This window comes from Aegilops tauschii, chromosome 4 (genome assembly GCF_002575655.3).
Source record: "Aegilops tauschii subsp. strangulata cultivar AL8/78 chromosome 4, Aet v6.0, whole genome shotgun sequence".
In the NCBI taxonomy this organism is placed as follows: domain Eukaryota; kingdom Viridiplantae; phylum Streptophyta; class Magnoliopsida; order Poales; family Poaceae; genus Aegilops; species Aegilops tauschii.
Window position 1 is genome coordinate 82,849,207 of NC_053038.3, and position 10,113 is coordinate 82,859,319.

A 10,113-nucleotide genomic window follows, 5' to 3' on the forward strand; every position below is an offset into this window, starting at 1 on the left:
GGCAAATAAGAGGCTTCCACGTGTCATTGTGGGCCATTGCCTCCAGTTAAGTTAGATTGTATTTATACGGTCTTGCTACGGCTGTCCTTCCTCACTGCCTACACGAAAGAGATAGAGTGGATTCTTTAGGTCGTATCTACACAAAGAAACACAAGAATTATTGCTAGCCGGCATTGTTTCTTTCTACGGCCGATGGTAGGTGCCCGCTGGGCTGTCAAATAGCCTGGATGCCGGCGACAACGGAGAAGAGGGCGCACAAGATCTCTACTCCTAATGTCTTAGTTAGTAGTCTCCGTTCCGGGTTTATTTTCGTCCCACCTATCATGGTTTTTTTTCGTCACGGTTTTTTTTCGCTGGTTTTATTTCATCCCACCTTGCACCCCGCTCCCCCTGGTTTATTTCCCACCGGTTTTCTGCTCTCCCTCCCGAACACACACCCCCCCCCGAGCCGCTCCCGTCTCTCCCATCGCGCAAACAGCTCTAGGGTTCCTTGAGCCGCCGCCGCACCGGAGCTCCTCGACCAGCCCCACCTCATGCCGCTCCACCCACTGCTTCTCCCTCCGCCCGCGCCGCTCTCTTCCCCGCCGGCGCTGCCCACCATGAGCGGGGAGGCCCCAGATCGTCTCGAGCAAGTCAGCGGGGCGGTGGCCAGATCCACCACGGCAACATCTCGTCCAGATGGGTCGCGCCGGGAGAGGTAGATCGAGGCGGCGGGCACCGTGTGCGTCTTGTCTCTTGGGACGCCGCTCCGACCCGATCCGGCGAGGAGGCAGCCTCCGTCTGCGGCAACGAGGGCGGCGGCCGGCTGCGCGAGAGGTCGATCTGATTGTGCCTCCATGATGGCATCGTGATGCCCACCGCCGACGGCGCTGCGTCGCGACCAAAGGGGCACCCGGCCACGGCCGGGGACTCACTGCAGTTGAAGCACGCCATCTCGCCACCATGTATGTTGTGTGTTCTTGTGCTGCAGGTCCTTGGGGTTGGGTGTTCTTGTCGCCACCATGTTCATGCAGGCACGAATTGGACTGAGAAATGCTAACAGAGGAGGAGAAGACCATGCAAGTACGTATGTGCCAAAATTGATAGATTTAACTCTAGGTATTGCATTATTTTGCTGCAGTGTAGTAGTACTCTTTAAAGAATTTGTAGGAGATAGCAAAAGGACTAGATGAAGGATCCATTGATTTAAAAACACGTGGAAAGCATTCAGTTTAGTAAATATTGTATATACCCTTCCCCTGAAAAGTTTGACGTTGTTACTTGGGAAAAAGGAAAATGCCCACAGATTACTTTTTAGTTATGCAAAGTTTAAACTTCAGTCATGCTTTATTGGTCGTTTTCCCCAATAAATATCTACCAACTGCAGGTCCTTGGGGTTGGGTGCGGCAACTCGCGGCTCGAAGACAATCTTTTGTGGTGGGGCGTCGCTGCCGCCGGCGGCACCTGCATAGACCGTCTCGCTGGGAACGAAGAGATGCTCCCCTGATTTGGAGCTGTAGAAAGGAGGTGGTTGCAGACACAAAGTGGGGACACACAACTCCCAGTCATAATATTCTTTATCTTGGCTCGTTATTTGGGGATGGACGCATCAATCTGATCGCGCTCTCCTCCATGCCAAACGGATCCTTGGTTCGGAGGTGCGCGGCGCCGACGATGACAACCTTTCTATTGACGCAAGGGCAGCAGGAGCTCATGACGCTGTTGATGCCACCACCATGCACAGGGTTGATGCAAGGTGGGACAAGTATGTATACCAGGCAAAGTACTCAATCGGTTTGGCATTTAGCTTTTTGATTCTGTTTTTAGTGAGCTTTTTGATTCAGATAATTTGTTTACCTGATGCCTTCACTCCAGGTAATCTGTCTGTCTGACATTTTGCTTTTTGATTCAGTGCGATCACTAATGGGGAGAACATAAAACTTCAATTGAGGGCACTGTGATTCTCTAGCTACATGTATCATGTAAGTGACGTCTTTCCATGAATCTTCTATTCATAATATAACCTCTCAGGCCCTTAGAAAAGTATCTCTGTTAACTCGATTTCTTTCTGCTGATTCTTATAGAGCTTCTGCAGGAGGGCGTCACCTGCGGCATCACTTGCATCGACCTCGCACCGATCACCGTCCCGAGGATGCACGACAGACTAGCGGAGCAGGGCACCAGTGATTGTTTCACCAATTTGCTCGACTCATTGTTCCCTTCCTCTGTCCACGCAACGTTGCCCATTGTTCCTAAGTTGTTAATTCATCAGGCCCATTATTGCGGCTACATAGTCTGTTCATCTTGCCTGCCTTCTTAGGAGAAACCAATTTACTGAAGGTAACTATTCTTTATTTACATTTTATTTGTTTCTTCCTGCTACTTGTACAATTTGCGTCGGAAATATTCTGACTACTTGCATGAATTTAGACCCTACTTGCACAGTTGCTTGCATTTTGTGTTGAGAAACATCTGCTACTTAAATGTACATAATACTTGCAAGTTTTATTTGTTGACTATGCCATGATAGCTTTAGGCCTTTAGTTGTACAAAACTGCCAAAGTAGGTGACAACCACCTGCAGCTCAATCCTTGTTTAACTCGACAGACAAGCTAAAGTAAATGCGGAGCCAAGATAAATTGTTGTAAGCCTTTTACTGACTAGGAACGAGGGGTTGTAGGAAGGAACACTGCACTATGAGTATGCCCTTTGTTAGCTCTTTACCCTTTTCTGTAACACTAGCCTATAGAAGGATGAATGGTGTCAAGCTCCGGGCAACAAGTAGGATTATCTCAGTAGTACAGTCAGCACCACTATCTGAGATTGCACATTTACGACCATGGTGGCACACAGAAAAGGGAGCTTGGTCTGAAACAAATTGCCAAATGCTAGGATCAACATTTCTTTTCTAGAGCATCTCCTTTTCGGGAAAGTTGTTGTCGAGAACTCAGTTGCGTGTTCCTTTATTTTCAAGAAACTCTATATAGACCTTGATAGCTTGAATATAATGTTTTAGTATGGTGTATTTGTAAGGTACAATCCATTCATAATTATTGGTAGTAACATGTGTGTATGTGTATATTTAAACATACTGTCGCTAGATCAAAATTTGGACATACATAGATAGCTCCAGATGTAGCCTAAATGTTTTTTTACTCCCCATATAATCACTGTTGTGAATCCTTGTGCGGTTGTGCCTAGATATATCTAAATGCATCTGCTGCTATATCTCTCAATACTCAATAGCACGGTTTCATGGCGAATCAGTGCCACTGTTATGTGTGTTGATGTTTGAACCGAACCAGCGATTTGTTAGAACTTATATTGTTTCTTGTATAGGATGTCAGCTTTCCAAATCATAAGAATATTTGCTTTGCTTTGTTTTTTATATTTGCAGGTTGGCAATTCCGAAGTTATTGCCTTTCTACTTCAAACTGAAATAATTCCTCTTTGTCTTTAATATGGAGATGGGCACTGAACTTTAAAAAGCAGTATGAACTCAACCCCTTCTGTAAATCAAATATTTCATTTGCGGGGACGACGTGGGGCTCATGTCGAGCACTTCACCTGCAATGGGTGTGGCCTTCTCCGTCTGCCAAACATGCTACAAGTACGAGCACCATGAGGGAACTGCCTGGAGTGCAAGACCCGCCACAAGCTCCTCAAGGGTCAGTCAGCCTCCACCCACGGCCGAAGGCACTTGCAGATGTGAAGAATATCCATGTCCGATTACATCGCCAGAAAGCAAAAACCATGAGAGCCCACACTAATCATCAAGGTAAAAATTGTCCTGTAGACTTTTCTAATATTTCATTTGTATGTTGGTTTGGTAAACTTAGCATGCTGCGAGCTATTTTTAAGAAAGTTCAGTCATACCTGATGCTGCTATGAAAAATGCATGTTAGGACTATTTACATGCCTATAATTAGGCCCACCAGTTTGGATGGCAAACAATTGCAGCTGCGAAGAATAGGATATCTTCTCGATCTCAGGGATCAGCCCATCTGATCTTTTGTTTGATTGGGGTTGCGGTTTTGTTGGGCATATAAGTTTGTGCTGGGTATATGATCATATTTTTGCTGGCACTGATGTATGGCCTTCCTTATGGTTATTTTTTATAAAAATAAATTGTGTCAGTTTTGCCGTCGATGATAGTAATAGTATCAAGTTCATATTGTAAAATAACTGATATGAAATACTACCCTCGGTTTAGATCTATTTCATGAAGGTCTCATATTAACACCTATGAGTGGGAGTTTCATAATATAGAGTTACTTATAAGATTGGATACTATTCTTTGATCTGAAAATATCTATTGCCGATAAGAACGTATTTCACATAATAAATTGCTGGTTCATGCTGGAGCTTGAAATGTATTCCTTTTTTTCTGTAGGGATTTTTGAAACGAGCAGAAGATTAGTAACTTCTACGACATCAAAGATCTGACCTTTTAGAGTATGCACCATATTGATTTACTTATTGATTTATTCACGCTATATCAGATTTGTCTTGAACGTGATACTTTATTGACTGTACTGGACACGGGAAGTTAACTGTTTTAATTATAAAGGATTAGTCTGCACCAATTGCTGCATAAGTTCTCCTTGATACCAATTTACATACTTGTGCTACTAGGCCTTTGGTCAGTTTGCAACTGGTATTTTAGACATGTACGAGTATTCTCATGGTATTTCTATATGTTTTAATTAGTACCAGATGGAATTTGCGAATTAGTCTTACAAAGAGAAGAGACAAGGAAACATTATTCACGAGTTTGCAGGAATATGGAAACTCAAGGTAGTCTGTTAGCATAAGTAAAAAATGTTTTTCATTTTATTTCTTGGTTCGACCAAATTATATTTTATCCGAACGTATGGATGATCGACACAATGGACGTACGTAGTTTCTGGTTAGCACTACTCAGATAACAATTATGCCTACTATTACCATTTTTGTGCATTGTTTGGTCTTATGCATTTTAGTTAAATACATCCTTTGTGACGAATAATGATTTTTGAGCATACTATCTTCTTTTCATGTGGGGAGATCGCTGATAGAAAAGAAAATTGTGTTTATGATATGTTATGCTTATTTCTAAGTGCTTCCAATTTCGAACTACTAGGTATGCAGCCTTAGATGAACAACTACCTCTTTATTTGCTTGAGGATGATTTGATTGTGCAATTAAGACTACATAATTTCACTTTTCATTTATATTTATTGGTGAGGGCGAGCTGGCGGCGGCATGGCGCGCTGGTGCGAGTGACCGCGGGTTCGGCCAGGGTGCGAGCTGATCTGGCATGTGCGCTGGCGAAGTAAGGCGTAGAGGTGCTCCGGCCGGCTGGGTGCGTTGGTCCGTGGCGGAGGTGCGAGGTGGGCGTGGATCTGGCGCCTAGCATGCGCGAGGGAGGACATATGGGCGTTGTGCGTTTCTTCGCGGCGGGAGGTGTGACTGTGCTGCTCTGCAGATTGATGACGTTGTTCTCCTGGTTTCGTGGATCTGCAGCGGGGTAGCCGGTGGTTGCGGCGCCAGAGAATGCTGGGGCAGCGGCCTCGGGCTGATGGCTGCTATGGCAGGGGCTGCTGCACCGGCTCAGGATGGTGGATTTGGAGCGATGCACTCAGATCTGACCCTGGCAACCGCGTTGTTTCTATGTCGCATGAGTTGCTGCAGCTGGTCGTCGCGTGAGGGCTATGCCGGCTGACGGCAGGGGGGTGCCCTACACAATGTGCTTGGCTCTAATGGTCTGGGTATCGTTGCGTGACCAGATTTGCAAGCAAGCTCACTGATAGGAGATCAGGGACTCGGGCGAAAGCTCCGTGACCTTCTTAGAGGCATAGTCGTAGACATCTTCCTATCCTTTCATGTGCTTGGGTTCTCCGGGTGAGAACCTAAACTCCAGTTTTCTGGAGTGGGTGGCGGCGGCGTTTACGTCGTAACCATCTTCAGAGGCGTTGCCTTGGAGGGCCAGCCTTTGGATGTCGTGTGGGGATCTTTCGTTTTCAAGGGCGGTGTATGTCGGGGCTGCAGCTCCGGGATCTTCTATTAAGTGTCGAGGCTGCGGCCTCGGGCAGTACTGCGATGACAGCTCCAAGAGGTAGGGCTGCTTGTCGGCATGGCTTGGGTGAGGACCTTGAAGTGCGGAAGCAGCAAGGTTGTCAGCTCCGTCAATGCGCCCCAGTCGGGACTGTTGGACGACATGTTGGGGCAGCGGCCCAGGATGTGGTGCAGCGTTCGTGGTCTATGTGCGGTTGGCCTGAGCAGCGTGAGTTGCGGGTAGCTGTATCGTTCGGCGTAGTGCCGGCCAGGTTGTCGCTCATCCAGGTTGCCGACCGGGAAGAGGTGTAGTGCCGGCCAAGACGAGAACAAGGGGAAGCTGCTTGGTTGTCTGTGTTCATCAAAGGTGCTCTCTCTTTTCCATCTTTCTTTTTATTTACTTAATCCTAGATGGGTGACTACTAATTTCCATGTCTACTGGGAGGAAGAAGGTTGGCGGACGTATCTTTGTGACTATGTCATTCACGTGCTTTGTTTCAACTCATAAAGTGGATCCTTTTTAAGCTATATCAAATCATAAGACATAATTTTCAGTTGATTTTTTTCTTCTAATTCCCAGATTATTGCTTCACATAGACTATTACATATTTATGCTAGCCAATTCGAAGCTTTGTCCCAAGGGCAAGCATACCGTTGAAAAAATAAATACATGTACGACAGATCAGCCAACAACTTGTTGATCTGTGATTCTTTGAAATTTGATGCTTATAACTGTTTATAAGTCAGTATTGTTCAGAGCCAAAGATAAGTAACAATCTATTTGGTTAAGTTGAACACTTTCAGATCAGGAGTAGTAGAAATTCTTAAGGGCATTGGGATATTGAACTGCAGGTACTAATGCGTGTGTAGTTCATGTCAATCCATCCTATTATTTCATCCTTGTAGGCATACTGCTCATCTCCTTTTAATACTAATTCTCTTAATTCTTTTCTGATTTTTGTGGAGTTGTGCAGATAGCTTCGGCAGGTTTGTTAGGCTAATATAAAGTAGGGACCTTTGCTACATAATGATACAAAGATGATACCGAAGGTTGTTTTGCAACTAGCAAGGTATTTTGTTTACAAGCTGATTGTCAACTTTCTTAGAAAGATACATGGCTGTTGTGTCCTATCAGACAATATTAAACTTTTGCTATGATATTTCCTTATGCAGTTTCAAGGTCACATGGATGCTGACAGCTCTCAGGTGTATGGCCTATTTGTTGCTGGGTATTGTTGCCTTTCTTCCTGGTATGCCAATGTATATTGCTTCAGTTTTCATATTGAGATTGATACAAAACCTAGGCTCTGAAGTGCAAATTGAGAAGAGGTATGCTTATTGTTGCCTTTCTTCGTGATACCAGGTTTATACAGCGGAGGATCCTGAGTTGATGCATATATTGGCTCAAAAAGTAACTAGGCTCTGAAGTGCAGATTGACAAGAGGTATGCTTACTGTTGTCTGTGTCAGTCTATCTACTCGATCACCTTCATATCAACAAGTACATTGGAGTTGTTTATCTCAGTGCATCAGAATTGTTTCTTTCATGCAGAGTTTCTGCTGCTATTTGTTAAATCTTAAAGAAACGTCTGATCCTGAGGTTTACAAGTCCCCTTGTTCAAATATGAAAATGATTTATTTGCAAACTTCAATGCAAAATGGTTAGTCAGTCTCGAACAACTGCATCTATATATACTTTCTAGTTATGCTATTGATGCCACATCCAGATTACACTTTTCTTCTCTTTTTCTTTTCTTGGGAGTAGAAAGGTCTCACTCAAGGATCGAGCAAATGCAGTTCTAATGCTTGTGTCGTCTAATTCAAAGCATGATGACTTTAAATGTTCATGAAATATTTCTCCTCTTAAATCTAAAAAACTAATATACATAGAAGCATGAAAATTAGATTTACTGGATTTATTGGATTCTATTTGTTGCATAATTTATTGCATATTAGACATAACGATGCCAATCTATTATATACAGTATCTTTGAACTAGGTTAGAAGTTGGCATTTCTATCATGCGAGCTTCAGAGAAGGATTAATCTGATTGTCCTTTGATGTTCTAGAGTTTAGTTTGTTGGTTGCTTCAGTTATGGTGGTGTTATTTGGAATAATAATGTCTTCAGGTGCTTGTAACATCGGTAGAATGGTGGAATTCTAGCAGTCATTAGTTTCAGTTTGTGTATAAGAAATACCATCAACCTATTATTAGTGAGCTTTGTATTGTTTTTCTCCGTGTTTACACCTCTCTTGCTCCAAGCCTGGTGATTCAATTCTAACAGAGGAGCTTGCTACGGCCATCCAGGGGGCCAGGGCGATTAGATGCCCATCACTCACGGCGGCAAGAAGTTCCGTGTCGAGTTGATGAACCAGCACCAGCTGGGAGCCCGGATGAAGAAGGTTGTCCCGCGGAGAAAAAGGAGAAGTGATGAGATGTTTTTGACAGCTAATGGATGATGTTATCTTAGTCTGTGAATTTTTGTTTTGGTCGATTTAGAAACCTTGTTTGATGTCTGAAGATCCCTTTTTGCCCACTGTTCAAACCATCTCTTCATTTTTGTGTAAATGGTAACAATACACTTCAAACAATTAAGTTGTCATCCCAAAAAATATTTTGTAAAAGGATGTACTTATCGCCTCAATAATCCTTAATCGTCACGTAGATTTCATTTTCATTTAATTATTTTTCAAAATAGCGTAGATAGTTTTCTTTAAAATTACAAATATTTGATATAGTGTATGTTAATTGAGACATGCGTTGCACGTGTTCCTTAATGCATCAATCATTTTCAATTAGGACGGGAGTCTGAAAAATGTTGTAAGGTTATCGCCATTGTTTGTTTAACTACAGAAGTCTCAAGATTAGAAGCATGATCTTTTGTTTTTCATGTTGCTCTACCTTTGTAGTGTCAAATCGTAGGAACTTTTATCACATATGCTAATTTATCCTTGATGGCAAATAATCCGAACAAAATATTTGGAAGTAATGGAGGCCTAGCCAGAGTAAGGGGGAAAATTGTGGGAGTGGACGCACATCATGTAGGCGAGACGGCAGAGTTTGTGGTCGTACTAGCCATGAGTGGGCATAAACGAGTTTACACTAATTACTTTACACAAATGTTGTTGTTTGCAGACTTGAAAGGAGAAAATATTGGCAAAAAGTCCCTCAAAATTCATAGTGTGGGTGTAGAAGGTTTGGGGATTTTGAGCGGATGGGCCATTGATGGTTGCGGTTAGCTTGGATAGGAAAGGTAGAGATAGTAAGTGAAGAGGAGCAGGAGAACGAAGACGAAGAAGAATAGTGGTTTATAGGCAGAAAAAAATTAAGAATGTTGCTTAATGTGCATGAGGATCCAAACAATGTAAATTTGACACGATTAAAGTTGACTCATGTCGAGCCTCAGGGTGGTGGTGGAGCGGTCATGGTGGATGGTTGGCTGCGGCCGCCGTGTAGTTGTGGAGCAGGTCCTGGGAGACGTGGTCGGTGAGCCCGTGCCGGAAGAAAAGTGCCGCCGGTAGGCAAGGTAGGGTGGATGGTGACCATCACGTTGTTTTCGAGTGAGCAAGGCGTCCGCCATCACGTAGGCAAAGAAGTCGAAGCCTGGATCAAGGTTGGCCACTGTGGTTGGCGTGAAAGTTAACGGACCCGAAGGCCGGTGAGGAAGACATTTTTATTATAATTGCTCAAATATCGTGCGAATGAAACTAAAGACAACATTTCTGATATTGTGCAAGAATTTGTTGAACGCATCAAATAGATATTAATTTGTAACAAATTTTTAGTTCGATCATGGCTCTATATGTATGCATTGTCAAATTGCCTTTTGTTAACAATTTACAATGTAAGTGAAGTGGACTTAAATTATTACTCGATTATACCTGTGCTATCTTTTTTTACATGTGAAATATAACATGCATTATGTTTACATAATTTCAGTAAAATATTTCAAAAGCCCATGACAACGCACGAGCAAAGTAGCATGACACCGGTGTCATCAAAATCACGTCGTTTCAGTTTTTCTACTCCTTGGCTTTGAAGTATTAGGATTATCGATCTAGAGTGCTGAGGTGCTTGTCTACACAAAGGAACTTCATG

At 43.4% G+C, this 10,113-nt stretch overlaps 1 long non-coding RNA gene across 22 annotated transcripts; it reads left to right on the top strand.

Annotated features, from left to right (window-relative positions):
* The first annotated feature begins 392 nt into the window (after positions 1 to 392).
* LOC109748180 (uncharacterized) lies at positions 393 to 8,639 on the top strand. Of its 22 annotated transcripts, none has more exons than XR_012181415.1 (12): positions 430 to 1,062; positions 1,367 to 1,744; positions 1,892 to 1,961; positions 2,075 to 2,319; positions 3,377 to 3,757; positions 4,373 to 6,382; positions 6,806 to 6,867; positions 6,990 to 7,085; positions 7,189 to 7,265; positions 7,379 to 7,459; positions 7,567 to 7,675; positions 8,278 to 8,639. It is a non-coding gene; the product is annotated as an uncharacterized lncRNA (long non-coding RNA). The 22 variants fall into 22 exon arrangements; XR_012181417.1 differs by having other exon boundaries at positions 8,300 to 8,639; XR_012181414.1 differs by having other exon boundaries at positions 8,323 to 8,639.
* Positions 8,640 to 10,113: the final 1,474 nt, after the last annotated feature.